Below are 13074 nucleotides of genomic sequence, written 5' to 3' on the forward strand. Positions count from 1 at the left end.
CGACACTGATGATGATGATGATAGATACATAAATTTATGAATTTTGCGTTACAAGATTCCTGATGTGAAATAAGGGTGTTGAAACATGTATTGTTATATTTCAGGATGGTCATTTTATTTTTTTTTTTCGCCAAGTATTACATATTATACATTTTTCTCACCCATTATATTATTAGACAACCTTTATACACAGCACACTTCCCCACAAATTATGTATTCTTCATCACATCATCCTATCTGTGCAATCATCTCCCTAATTCTCTCCTATTTCTAGTCCTGCAGATCTATAGTCAAAGACATTCCAAAATGAAAATCCAAAGTTTTATTCAGACATAGTATATTTAGGACTCTGTTATATATTGTGTTCTTTATTTTTGAAGACTACGATATGCACTTTAGGGGAAATTTTACTGTTATTTCTAGCAAGTCAAAGTATTACATCCTGGTAATAGTCATTGGCATTAACTTGGTATTTGGTGACATTCACAGAAACTTTCTGACATATTTTCTGGAAGTTACACTCTTGCTATATTTCTTCAGAGATTTCACTTGAGTATACAATTGAAATTTGAAGATAATCCCCTGCTTGAACTAAGCCTCGTATGAAATTTCAACTCCCTGTTGGTCATATTCCTACTTCTTGTAGACCACTTGTAGCATTAATAATGGCAACACCTATTGTAAAAACCAGAGACTTCACACTTTCCTGGTGAAGACAGCAAGAAACTAACTCCTGTCTGTCTTTACTGGGATTCTGTGACGAAGCTGCTCAGCTGATAACAACACAGAGCCAAACATCCACGTGTTTGTGGAAGAATGAAATGTGTGTGTGTGTGTGAAGAATAACATGTGTATGCATATGTATGTGCTATGCCATATTATACTATAGGTGCTTGATATATATTACTATAGATATTAAGGTGACAAACTGGCAGAAGCATCGTTAGCATGCCAGGTGAAAATTCTCAATGGCATTTCATCCATCCTTATGTTCCGATTTCAAATTCTGCCCAGGTTGACTTTTACTTTTCATCCTTTTGTGGTTGATAAAATAAGTACCAGTTGAGTTCTGGCAGGAGTCAATGGAATCAACTTAATCCTGCTTCAACCAAAAATTGCTGGCCTGGTGCCAAAATTTAAAATTGATTTATACTACATATATGTGTGTGTGTGATAGAGACACTATGTGTGTGTGTGTGTGTGTGTGTGTGTGTGTGCACGCGCGCGTGCGCGTTTGCATCTGAGTATGTAGTATGTGTATGCATGTATTGTATATAACATTATCATTATTGTCATTTGATGCCCATCTTTGCTGCTGGCATGAGTTGCATGGTTTGACAGGTTCAAACAAATTGGCAAAGGGCATCAAGCTCCAATGCCTGCTTTGGTATGGCTTCTACAGCTGGATGCCCTTCCTAACACCAGTCAGTTTAGAAAAGCGTACTGGGTGACATCTCTTTTCACATCCTGCTGCATCAACTTGACAGAATCGGATGGTTTAATAGAGCAATTCCAAAACTTTCCAGTTGCCATTATGAAGTTATCCAACTCACGCTAGCAAACCTCTTTCTGCTTCTTTCCTTGCTAAGTAAACCTGTCCCTTAGTTTCTCTTCCTACTTCCAGATACAATTCTCTGCTACCCAGCTTTTCTTGCAATCCTTCCAAGCCAGTTTCTTCACTTTTATGGTCCACTTTACTTCATTGTTCCACTACCACATCATCCTTGGTCTGCATGGAATTTGACACCTGCCATAGATTTTGGTCTGTGTCCCCTCAGCAGATTATCCTGTCAAAATTCCAGTTCTCCTCCACTTATACATCTCTATCTCTTTTTATTTCTCATCAAATATTTCACTTAGAATGTCTCTATATTCCTGACGGCTTAATCAATCTTTAAGCTTCCATATCTTCCTTTTCTAAACCGTTTCGTGTCTCTGAGTCCTTCTAGCTCTAAATCTGAAGTTATCAACTATTAAAATATACTGAGTTGTACATTCTTCACCTAGGAAGGACATTCATATTCTCAAGTGTCTGCCTATCCCTGCATCTTGTGAGAATCTAGTCAACCTGGCTTTTGTGGCCGGCATCAGATTGATAGGTGAACACGCGACTGGTATGTTTCTTGAAGCTTGTGTTGCAGACCATCAGGTTACCTGCATCCCAGAATTTCAAGAGCTTTGTTCCCTCTTTACTTCTAGGACCATAGCTATAGCCACCATGTCCATCATGGAATCTAGTGGGTTGCTGTCCATTGAAGTCACTAGTCATGAAGAACACTGTCATGTTTTTATTGAAGTAATCTGCAGAAAGGCCTCATAAAACCAGCCCCTTTCTTCATCTGCCAGTTATGATCAAAGAGATATAAATGCTGTTGCTCTGCCTAAGTTTAATTATTCTATCAAACACTGACTACCTCAATCACTTCATCCATTTCTTTGCCAAAATTATGCCCTCACCACCCACATCTTCACCACTGCCAACTCAGAAGAATGTATAGCTTTGTTCCTAGCATATGAGGTGTGAGTGTTTACATATATGTATGAATGTGTATTTACATAATATATATATAGATATATATAGATATATATATATATACATTCATATTCACCTACATACCAATATGTGACTGTGTGTGTGTGTGGGTGTTTATGCATGTAAATATTCATGTTATAGTTAATGTTATGATGTTATATCTGTCATTGGCTGTCTCGAGTCAAGAAGAGAGGAAAATCACTGTTTAGAGTTTAACAGTTTTAAATCCCAAGACCGCACCAAACATGCTTCAGTTGACAGAACAACACCACAGTCTCTTACTCATATGGAGTTACCAATAAATATTTATAGCAAGCCTTTCACACTGGAAATTATGTTTATACAAGCACACACACACACACACACACCAGAGTGAAGTGCAAGAAGTGGGTTCATTAAGAAAAGAAAAAACTCAAAATAAAATAAGAAGCAAATAGGAAAAAACCCAACATGTTTGTGACATTATCTCTTTTCACATCCTGCTGCATCAACTTGACAGAATCGGATGCTTCAACAGAGCAATTCCAAAACCTTCCAGTTGCCATTATGAAGTTATCCAACTCATGCTAGTATGGAACATGGACATTAAAAGATGATAATGATGATGACATACATACATACATATATATATATATATATATATATATATATATATATATATATATATATATATATATATATATATACCACGTAATACATATATATATATATATATATATATATATATACCACGTAATACATATATATATATATATATATATATATATATATATATAGCACGTAAAAGCACCCACTACACTCTCTGAGTGGTTGGCGTTAGGAAGGGCATCCAGCTGTAGAAACTCTGCCAAATCAGATGGGAGCCTGGTGCAGCCATCTGGTTCACCAGTCCTCAGTCAAATCGTCCAACCCACACTAGCATGGAAGGCAGATATTAAACGATGATGATGAGAATAATGATAAGAGCTACTAATAGTTTCTTGCTGTGAAGACATGTGGGTAGGCAGGATTTTATAACATTTCTTGTGTCTCTAAGCAATCTTCAGGTCCATTAGTCAGGCTAGTTTTAACTGTCAACTGTTTAAAATGCCTAAAGAAATGGTTTGGTCATGTAATTATATAATACATCAGGAACAAACAAGTAGGTACCATGTTGAAATACATATAGCATAATCTGATAAAATAAATTACATCTTATTCATATTTTATTAAACACACACACACACACACACACACACACACACACGTTAGTAGCACCTATAAAGAGGTGCTTTATCAATTCACCAAAGTGAATGGAGCCTTGGCCAGTAGGAACTGATGTCGTCAGACGGCATCCAATGTTCATCGGGTGTTTCGACCCTCAACCGTAACGCCCCCTCCCTCCTCCATCGGTGGGTAGCCAAATCACTGCTCCTCATCTCCTCCTGGCTTCTAGCTTAACTCTTCTCTCTTAACTCTTCTCAGGACAGTCCTGGAGGCGTATTTTGCATCATGGACAAGTGAATTTTGGAAGAGGAGCCTTGCAAGTCTACAAGATAGACAGAAGGGGAGTATATTTTGGAATAAAAAAGAACTTTGTTTATCTTAACTTTGGAAAATGAAAGAAGTATAAAAAAACCACATTATTTATGAGGTGACTTAACAACAGGCTTCTTTCAGTTTCCATCTATCAATTCCATTCTCAAGGATTTAGTCAGGTTAGAGCTGCAATAGATGACACTTGGCCAAGGTATTTTAATGTCCACTTTCCATGCTTTCATGGGTCAGACAAGGGTCTTTTGCTGGATGTCTTTCCTGATGCTAACCCCATTTGTTTCCAAGGGATGTAATAATCTCCCAGAATCAATCAACAAAAAGCCAGGACGGGAAACATGCAACACTGATTGAATGCAACAAGAGATGTGAAGAAGTGCAGAGTGGACTGCAACAAACAACATCAACAGTATGGAAATTGAGGGTTTTGTTTCCAATCAGTTAAAGCATAAGCAGACAAACGGAAATACAAACTCATTCACACACACACACATTCCTGATTTTTTTTTTCCACTTTTATAACTATTCTATGCGTGTGCACACACACACACACATTTATCATGGGCAACCACATAGAGAAGCTGAATCATTAAGTTCAGTTGGAATAATCTGGTGTTGAGGGGGGGGGGCATGATCAAAGAATGTCAACCACTTCTGAGATTATTGATAGCAATTTTGGTAAGAATCAAACAAAGAACAGATATTTCTTGTATTGTAATTAATTTAATCTTAACCCTGTTCTAGAAGATGAATCTTCAATATTTGGGTGGTTCCAGAACTAAACGGAAATGCTTTGGAATTTTTCAACTCTTCTTCTGCAAATTAGTTTTTGATAAGACAAGTCTTGGCGATTTTTGTTGTAGTTTCCCTTCACCATCAGATAAAAAATAAGTTTAAATATATTTCCAAGATAAATATTTTTGTTATTGTTTATCCCCAGATCAGTTCTAATCCCTCAGACCAATGATCAATGACATTCTAACCATGACCATCCTGGCTTTTATTCAGGCTTGGTGTATTTTAGACTACTTTATATAACATGACATTCTTATTTATAAGACAGTATAATACTCCTCCAGATGAAAAAATACTTCTCCAGGACTGTTTATTTGTTTACTAAAACAACAATATACAAACACATGCGACATATTATGTCATATCAATAATTAAAAAAAGGACATATAGTGACAGAAAATGGGATAATATCTTACAGCTGTTTCAGTCTAGAGGTGACATGTCTCATTCTATCTATATAACTCCAGTAGGCTGAAGTAATTAATAAATGAAATAAAGGTACATAGATGATTCTCTAGGCCTCTTCAGAGATTTTATAAAGTTCATAAGGTTAATTTAAAAATATAAAAACTGTAAAAACTCACATATATATATAAACTATACCTGGGGTTAAAATGAGCTGATCTGTCTTATAGCCTGGGGTACACCTAGAGTATAAAAGGGACTAGTTTTCCATTCTTGTCCAGATTATACTCCACTTGTAGTTTTCAGAGATAACGTAACCCAGGAGGAATCCTATTGAGTTTAGTATTAAGTATTTGATGAAATACAATTACAAATTTAAAAATTGGACAAACAGTAGGAAAAGGAGATCATAGAGTAATTAGAATTGGCATTAACTTTAATTTAAATGAGAAGAAAGGAACAATTGTCAGAAATTTCAGAAAAGCAAATTTTATAGATTTAAGAGGCTTGGGAATGAGATGTAGAGTGGTATTACATGACTAGAACCAGAATAAATGAGTTCAAACCCCATGGAAGGAATAATATTTTAGAATTACCGAGAAGAAAATAAGTGAGGTAATCAACCTTCAAATTGATATGGATAAGGAATATGAAAAGAGGGAGAAATATTTGAGATTATTCAAACAATATTTTTTCGCAAGTGGAATTTGAGACAATAATAATTAAAATTAAGAAGAGAAGTGAAAAAATAAAATGGAACATTTAGAAAAAATTACAAAATAAAAATTGCTAAAAAATCAGAAATAAAGGCAAAAATTATTGCATATTGCAGTTTTTAATTTAAAGTTTGTAACATTTTGAATTTATATATATAGCATCAGATAAACAAACAGCTTGCATTTGAATGACCAGAGAGAATATACCAATCTGACACTCAAGGCTACACCGATTAAACTCATCCATGACAAAACCAATGATTGAGATCAAATCATTCCAGCTATTTTGTTTATTACATACCTACCCAAGCAAGCCACAGGCCTGAAGTCTGCTAAAAATAGTACTACAGCAGCACTTCCAGACTCAGCAAATCCTGATGTACTTCAGGCACTTTGTAGACATTTCCATTCCACTGTTTCCATCAACATCTCCAGGAAACAGTCCTCTCAGAAGAATTATTACACTTGTCACAAAGTAACAAAGAAATTTATCCATAGTTGAAGGGAGACAATCGTCACCAGTCACAAAGAAAGGAGTTGGGAAAGAAGAAATGGGGAGGGTTGTGTAGGAGGAGGAGGAGTAGTTATTAAGAAGTTGGTTATCATTTAAATTATCAAATGACGCTTTCGTTTCCCCTCTTTCTGAGAGTGTTGTTGTTTGTTATTTCACACGAGTAACAAAGTGACAATCAACGACTACAAAATGGCTTCAATGTTACTTGTCCTCCCCCCCCATGCTTCATGACCCCTCTTAACGTTCTCAGCAAATGGACGATCCTTAACCCAGTAGAAGCTGAAGCCACAGACATAACAATTAGAAGTCTTACTACCCAGTCTGATGAGATTTCCTTTTCTCTGTTGCGCCCTCCTTTGCCTCAACCGTCACTACTTTGACAGTTTGGGAAGAGAGCGAGAGAGAGAGAGAGAGAGGTTTGCGTGACCAGGAGCAATAATAATGCACTTCATTCAAAGTTCCCAGTTTGGTTTCAAATTCCTGTACACCACTTTAGTTATTAAACAACATCCAACTTTCTTACAACTCTCAGTGGAGTTTTCGATTTTGAGTGTATGTCTACTCATATTTTCTTGTTTTGACATAAAATACCACTTAAAACTCATCTGCAGGGACAACTTTACACATTACAATATCTGATACATGAGTATAGATTCTGGTAGTCTTTAAGTCTGGCAACAGAAATTGGATGAGATGGTCACTGGTCATTTGGCCGTTGATATTTTTCAAATAATTCATAAATGGTAAAGGCTGATTGGGTTGGAATCCTCTAAACAAATCCCAATTTCTGGTAAAGATATTTCATTCCATCATCAACAATTGAAGTAGCAATATCTATTTATAGCACAAACTCTCTGGCATTAACGACACAATGGAGGGTCATTTTTTTAATTTCTAAGCAGGTAGCCAATTCCCCAAATCTGTATTGCTTTTCTCCAGGCCAAATAACTTTAATGAAAGTGTATAGAGAGAAAATCAAGAAATATTGAAAACATTTGGCCCTCACTGATTTGTCCCCACAGTTATTAACACCCCGTCAGTTATGAGGATGAGAGGGTTCCTGTTGGTCTGATCAACAGAGCAGCCTGCTCGTGAAATTGACGTGCAAGTGACTGAGCACTCCACAGACATGCGTACCCTTAAAGTAGGTGTTCAGGGAGATTCAGCGTGCCACAGAGTGTAACAAGGCCGGCCCTTTCAAATACAGGATTAACTCATTTTTGCCAGCTGAGTGGACTGGTGCAACGTGAAATAAAGTGCCTTGCTCAAGGAAACAACGCGCCGCCTGGTATCGAACTCACAACCTTATGATCGTGATCCAAATACCCTAACCACTGAGCCACCTGCTTTCCCTGTTACTCGCGTTAAATAAAATGTCTCCCCCATTGCCACTCCTCACCCTCTTCTGCAGAGAACTGGCGATTATTTCTCCTTTAAGAGATTGTCTCCCTTCAAGGAACGTCTTATCTCCCTTCAAATATTGGTTTCAAATTTTGACACAAGGCCAGCAATTTCGTAAGAGGGGGTTAAGCCGACTACATCGATCTCCCCGCCTCCCCGGTCTTCAAATGGTACTTAACTTATCGAGCCCGAAAGGATGAAAAACACAATCAACCTTGGCAGAATTTGAACTCTGAAAGAAAAGGCGGACGAAATGCCGTTAAGCATTTTGTCCGGCGTGCTAACGACTGCCAGTTCACTGCCTTACTCGAACCTCCCTACAACGTCTCCATCAGAATCGGTCGAACAGATGGTCATGGTCACACACCACTGAACGTTGTTTGAGTTACCTTCCGTTCACAAAATCTAGAAAACTGCTATATGTTGCTATCCTCATAATGCATCTACATCACAGCCGATTGTTTGAGCTCTGATTTTATTTATATCATGATAGTCACTGGTACAGTTCACCGTCCCCATGATATCTATTTCATGGTAAAAAAAAAAAAATTACTAGCCCGCAATGTATGAACATTACAGTCAACTGCGGCCAACAAATGACATATCAACTGTGCCCCCCCCCCAATAACAGATGTCAGTTGTGTCCATTACGTGTCAGATGTCAACAGTGTCCATCCAATAAGAAATGTCAACTACAACCACATTGTGGCAGATGTCAATTGTCTTAATCTACCAAGTAAGCTCCAAGAACTGCCTAAATGTGCCAACTCCAAGACCAGCCAGTCAAGAAACCTCTATACAGCTTCTCAACCTGTTAGAAATGCCAGTCAAATGTCCGTCACATTTTATAAAGTAGGGAAGGTCACAATGGATAATGTAGTTTTAGATATGCTGTGTCTGAATAAAAGATTGGATGGTCATGGCTAGACTGCCTTTGGTCATAGACCTTCTGGAGCAAAGTCGGCTTCAAGCCAAACAACAACTTGTATAATGCAGTCCAACTGGAATTAATGTAAACCCAAACCATACAACCTGACGTTTTTGCTATGTCTTTCAGTCCAGCACTCTTGGGAATTTAGGAGGACAGAATTGGTTAAATCAAGCAGAATATTATATTGGCCCTTATTTATTTTAATGTCGGGAATATAAAGTGAGGGGGGGGGGGGGATATGGTTTAAAGGGAGATAACTCAATATTACATTTCGTCTCACTATCTTCTACCACAGAAATACCAGCATTTCTACTCCAAGACTTCTGGTTATAACTGTATATATTATGAAAAATACTACATGGATCCATGAAAAAGTAAAACTTTGACTTTCAATCAGATCAGTCTTTCTTATTGGCGGGGGCCAGGCCCTGACAAGCGAGGATTAAAAACAGCAAAGTTAAAATTTAAATGATTTTCAATATTTAAACTTATCTATTGCTCATATGGAGAAGAAAGAAGAATTATATTGATGCAAACTTTGTTCTGTATTCTCATTAAAAATTTTTATTTAAATAAATAAAGTATTTTTAATGAGAATTTTGTTGGGATCAAAAGTTGAAAATATTTTTGAGGCAAGTGCCTCTTGTTTACAGGTTTCATTTCGCTGGGTCCCCCCCCCCCCGCCGAGATTTTTGAATGCTGTTTCGTTAATTCTTATGAGAGAGAATCGCTTGACCGTGATATGTAGAACACGGTAATCTTCCAGTTTCGAGAAGTAAAAGAAATAAATAAAAATATTCAAGGGAAATGACTGAACGACTTACCAGTATTATCCGTACTACTTTTTCTCTAAAACAGCATGCGACGGAATTTTTTTTTATAAAAGGTTAGGGTTAGGGTTAGATGTTGTGCAGCCGGTCTTCCACGAGGCATTTTCGATTTCTCATAAGAAACTGATATTCAATCACGTGTGTGATTTATATATAAACAGTTAACGTCATCAAATCACGTGATTTATTTATAAACTACGAATAATACTGGTAAGACGTTCAGTTATTTCCCTTGTATTTTATTTACTTTTTTAACCTCTCGAAACTGGAAGATTACCCTAATCCCAATGTGCACCAAAAATTTTATGGCGGGGTATAAAGTCTTCGCCATTTGCATCTTTATCAAATTTAAATGTAAGAAGAGTATTTCCACCTTCGCAATAAAAGGGAAACACTCTAATCCATCGGTTTGTGTGTCCTCACTGAATGAATTATTCTTTCGAATTCCAAGAAAAGTTTTTAAAATATTTTTTTCTTTTTAAACTGTAAAATTATTTCCCTTATTATTAGTCGTAAGTTTAATTCTTGCAGCATCGCCAAAAATGTTGAACCATTTATTCAGCAGTCAGAATCAATTCAAACGAAGTTTTAAACACGCTGCCATCGACAGCATTTCTCTTCAGGGACCCTGGGTGGGAAAATCAATTTCCCGCTGCCATCTCTAATATTTATTATGTCTAATATTTATGGGGTTACAAAAGGAAGTCTTTCATTGCAAAGGTCAACTGTTTCTGTGAGGAATACAGAGTCCCAGTATGAAAAGGGGGAAGGTAAAATATATGCCTTTCACAGTTATGCTTCAAAAAAAGGGTCCAACAGTTAGGAGGTTCACACGTGATAATGGATTTGGTTTTAAATATTTACACCATTTAATTATTGAAGTTGGAAGAAATGTTTCCAACTTTATAACATGTTTCTAAAGAAAGGTGTGTCATGAAGGTTAAATAACAAAAAAGTAGTTGACAATGTGGGATAAGGTGACCGAGGAGTGTTGTCATTCGGTAGACAGATTGAAATGAAAGAAGACACAAGTTACAAACTTCTAAAATGTAAAAAGATATTTCATCTTTCAGTTTTAGATATTAAAAGTCTAAATTTGTTGTTTAAAATGGATGAGATTATTGCATTAAAAGGAGAGAAATGCTTTGAGATAATTTTGAAAGAGCAACATTAGATTCCATGAAGGCATTAACCCTTCAATACAAAAAGGACAGAAAGAATTCAACGTTTGGGTGTAGACTTACCTGACTCCTTAAAGATTCTATGGACCTTTGAATTCAGCACCATTCCTCGTAGAATAATTGCTTCGTTTAATAGAAATCCAAACATAACTGTGACCTTTTGAGGTTCTCCCACAAATGAAGAAAACACCATTCAGTTTTATGGCACAAATATATGTCTTCACTGGTGCAAATATATCCGTCACCAGCATTAAAATACATACATATGTAGATATATATTTCAGTGTGTACAAATAACACGGAAGGAATAAATAAATAGTTAGCAGGGTAGCAAAAGATTCACATAAGTACCAAGGATTGTAACAGCAGCCAACTTATAAAGGTAGAAGTTCCAGGGTTTAGTGAAATGTGTGTGTACAAAATTTAATTTTGTTAATTGAAACACAAATTACAATAAAAGCAAATAATGAGATAATTGATTTCTGTTAGAGAAGAGAGACTCCTAATATCTGTCCGTCGGTTTTTCTTTGTCAGTTTTCTTTTTATAATCGCTCTGAAAAGAAGCAACGTTTTGTGGCCGCCAGAAAGAATGGAGGCAATGATGCAAGGGAGCTAACTGCGGTATGACAACTTTTCTCAACCTCAGATATTTTTAAGCAAGCCGGGATTTCATTAATCTTTGTATGCTTTTGGGATCATTAAAATATAGCGTCAATTACTGTGATCGATTTAATTACACACATACACACTGGTCATGTGATGTATTTTGGGTGTTTAACTTAGATTTATGTAATTCAAATTAAAATTGTACAAAATTTCACAAAAGTGAGAATATATTGTGACAGTTTTTCATAATAAAATAATAGAAAAGGAAAAAAAAGAAATAGGAAAGAAGTAATGAAAGGAAAGAGGAGAAAGTAAATAAGGGAGGAAGAAAGAGAAGAAATGAAAGAGTGATGGCGGGAGGCAGTGTGAAAGAAAGAGATTCTAATGAAGGAGGGGGAGGAAGAGTTAGAATTAAAAAGAGAAAGATTTGGCATGGTTTTCTATGGCTGGATGCCCTTCCTAACGCCACCCACTCTGAGGGTGTAATGGGTGCTTTTACATGCCACTGGTAACTGCCATGACTGTGATTTTGCTCCGCTTGATGGGGTCTTCTTCTCAAGCATGACCTAATGCCAAAGGTCTCGGTCATTGTCTCCGTGAGGCCCAATACTTGAAAAGAGCTCAGCCGCTTTGCCTTCATGAGGCCCCAATGCTCAAAAGGAACTCAGCCACCTTGCCTCCGTCTGGCTCAACACTCAAAAGGAACTCAGTTACTTTGCCTCCGCCAGGCCCAATTCTTGAAAGGTACTCAGCCACTTTGCCTCCATGAGGCCCAACATTCAAAGGTTGATTTTATTTCTTATATATATATTTATATATATATAAAAGGAATAATTGGTTTAATTTTATGTGGTGTAATTTATACAAATAAGAATAGAACAAATGCAGTTTTTTGGCGGGTATTACTTCATGTTTCCATTGTGTATTTAAACACAAGTGCCTTATATGACTTGATATATAATTTGATATGTAACAGTAAGCAACATCATGTAACTGTAAGTAAATTCATGTTTTCATTAAGTGCCACTTCTTAAAGTAATACCCTTTAGAATATTTTTTAGGTGATATACTACCAAATATTTTGGCAACATATGACAAACAGTGGGTGTGTGCATTTAAGTCATCCGCCAATCAAAACCCTCCATTTCACAGTCGACTGATTTTTCTTTGAAAGGATGGATGGGGGTAGGAATGGTCAACAATTTTAGTTCCTTGTCCAATAGAAGTGAATCTCAGTGAGGGAGAGATTTATTTATTTCCTTATTGCCCAGACGGGGTCAAACATAGAGGGGACAAACAAGGACAGACAAACGGATTAAGTCGATTATATTGACCCCAGTGTGTAACTGGTACTTATTTAATCGACTCCAAAAGGATGAAAGGCAAAGTCGACCTCAGCGGAATTTGAACTCAGAACATAACGGCAGACAAAATACTGCTAAGCATTTTGCCCGGCATGCAACCGATTCTGTCAGCTCACCGCCTTGAGGGAGAGATTTATTGGCAGTAGACTGAGATCCATCTGTGACATTTACACCAAACAAGAAAACAGAAATCTGGTTCCAAGGAAGAAAGCTTGTCTTATTGTTAAGATGGTATTACGAAAAGAGTGTTTCAATTAAATTATTG

General features: G+C 36.7%; 1 protein-coding gene across 15 annotated transcripts in view; it reads right to left on the reverse strand.

The window, feature by feature from the left end:
- The window catches only part of LOC106874508 (lipoxygenase homology domain-containing protein 1), a 173475-nt gene extending 162019 nt beyond the window's left edge, over window positions 1-11456 (reverse strand). For 4 of the 15 annotated variants that reach the window (XM_089359177.1, XM_089359182.1, XM_089359173.1 and 1 more), the window contains exon 1: window positions 10903-11439. The gene's annotated coding sequence lies outside the window, so the exon portion shown is untranslated. Of the gene's footprint in view, window positions 1-9652; window positions 9814-10902 lie in introns of those variants that run through there. The other 11 variants (XM_089359178.1, XM_089359172.1, XM_052971412.2 and 8 more) reach the window with 5 other exon arrangements.
- Between the last annotated feature and the right edge of the window lie 1618 nt (window positions 11457-13074).

Source organism: Octopus bimaculoides, chromosome 11 (assembly GCF_046866305.1).
Source record: "Octopus bimaculoides isolate indiv1 chromosome 11, ASM4686630v1, whole genome shotgun sequence".
In the NCBI taxonomy this organism is placed as follows: domain Eukaryota; kingdom Metazoa; phylum Mollusca; class Cephalopoda; order Octopoda; family Octopodidae; genus Octopus; species Octopus bimaculoides.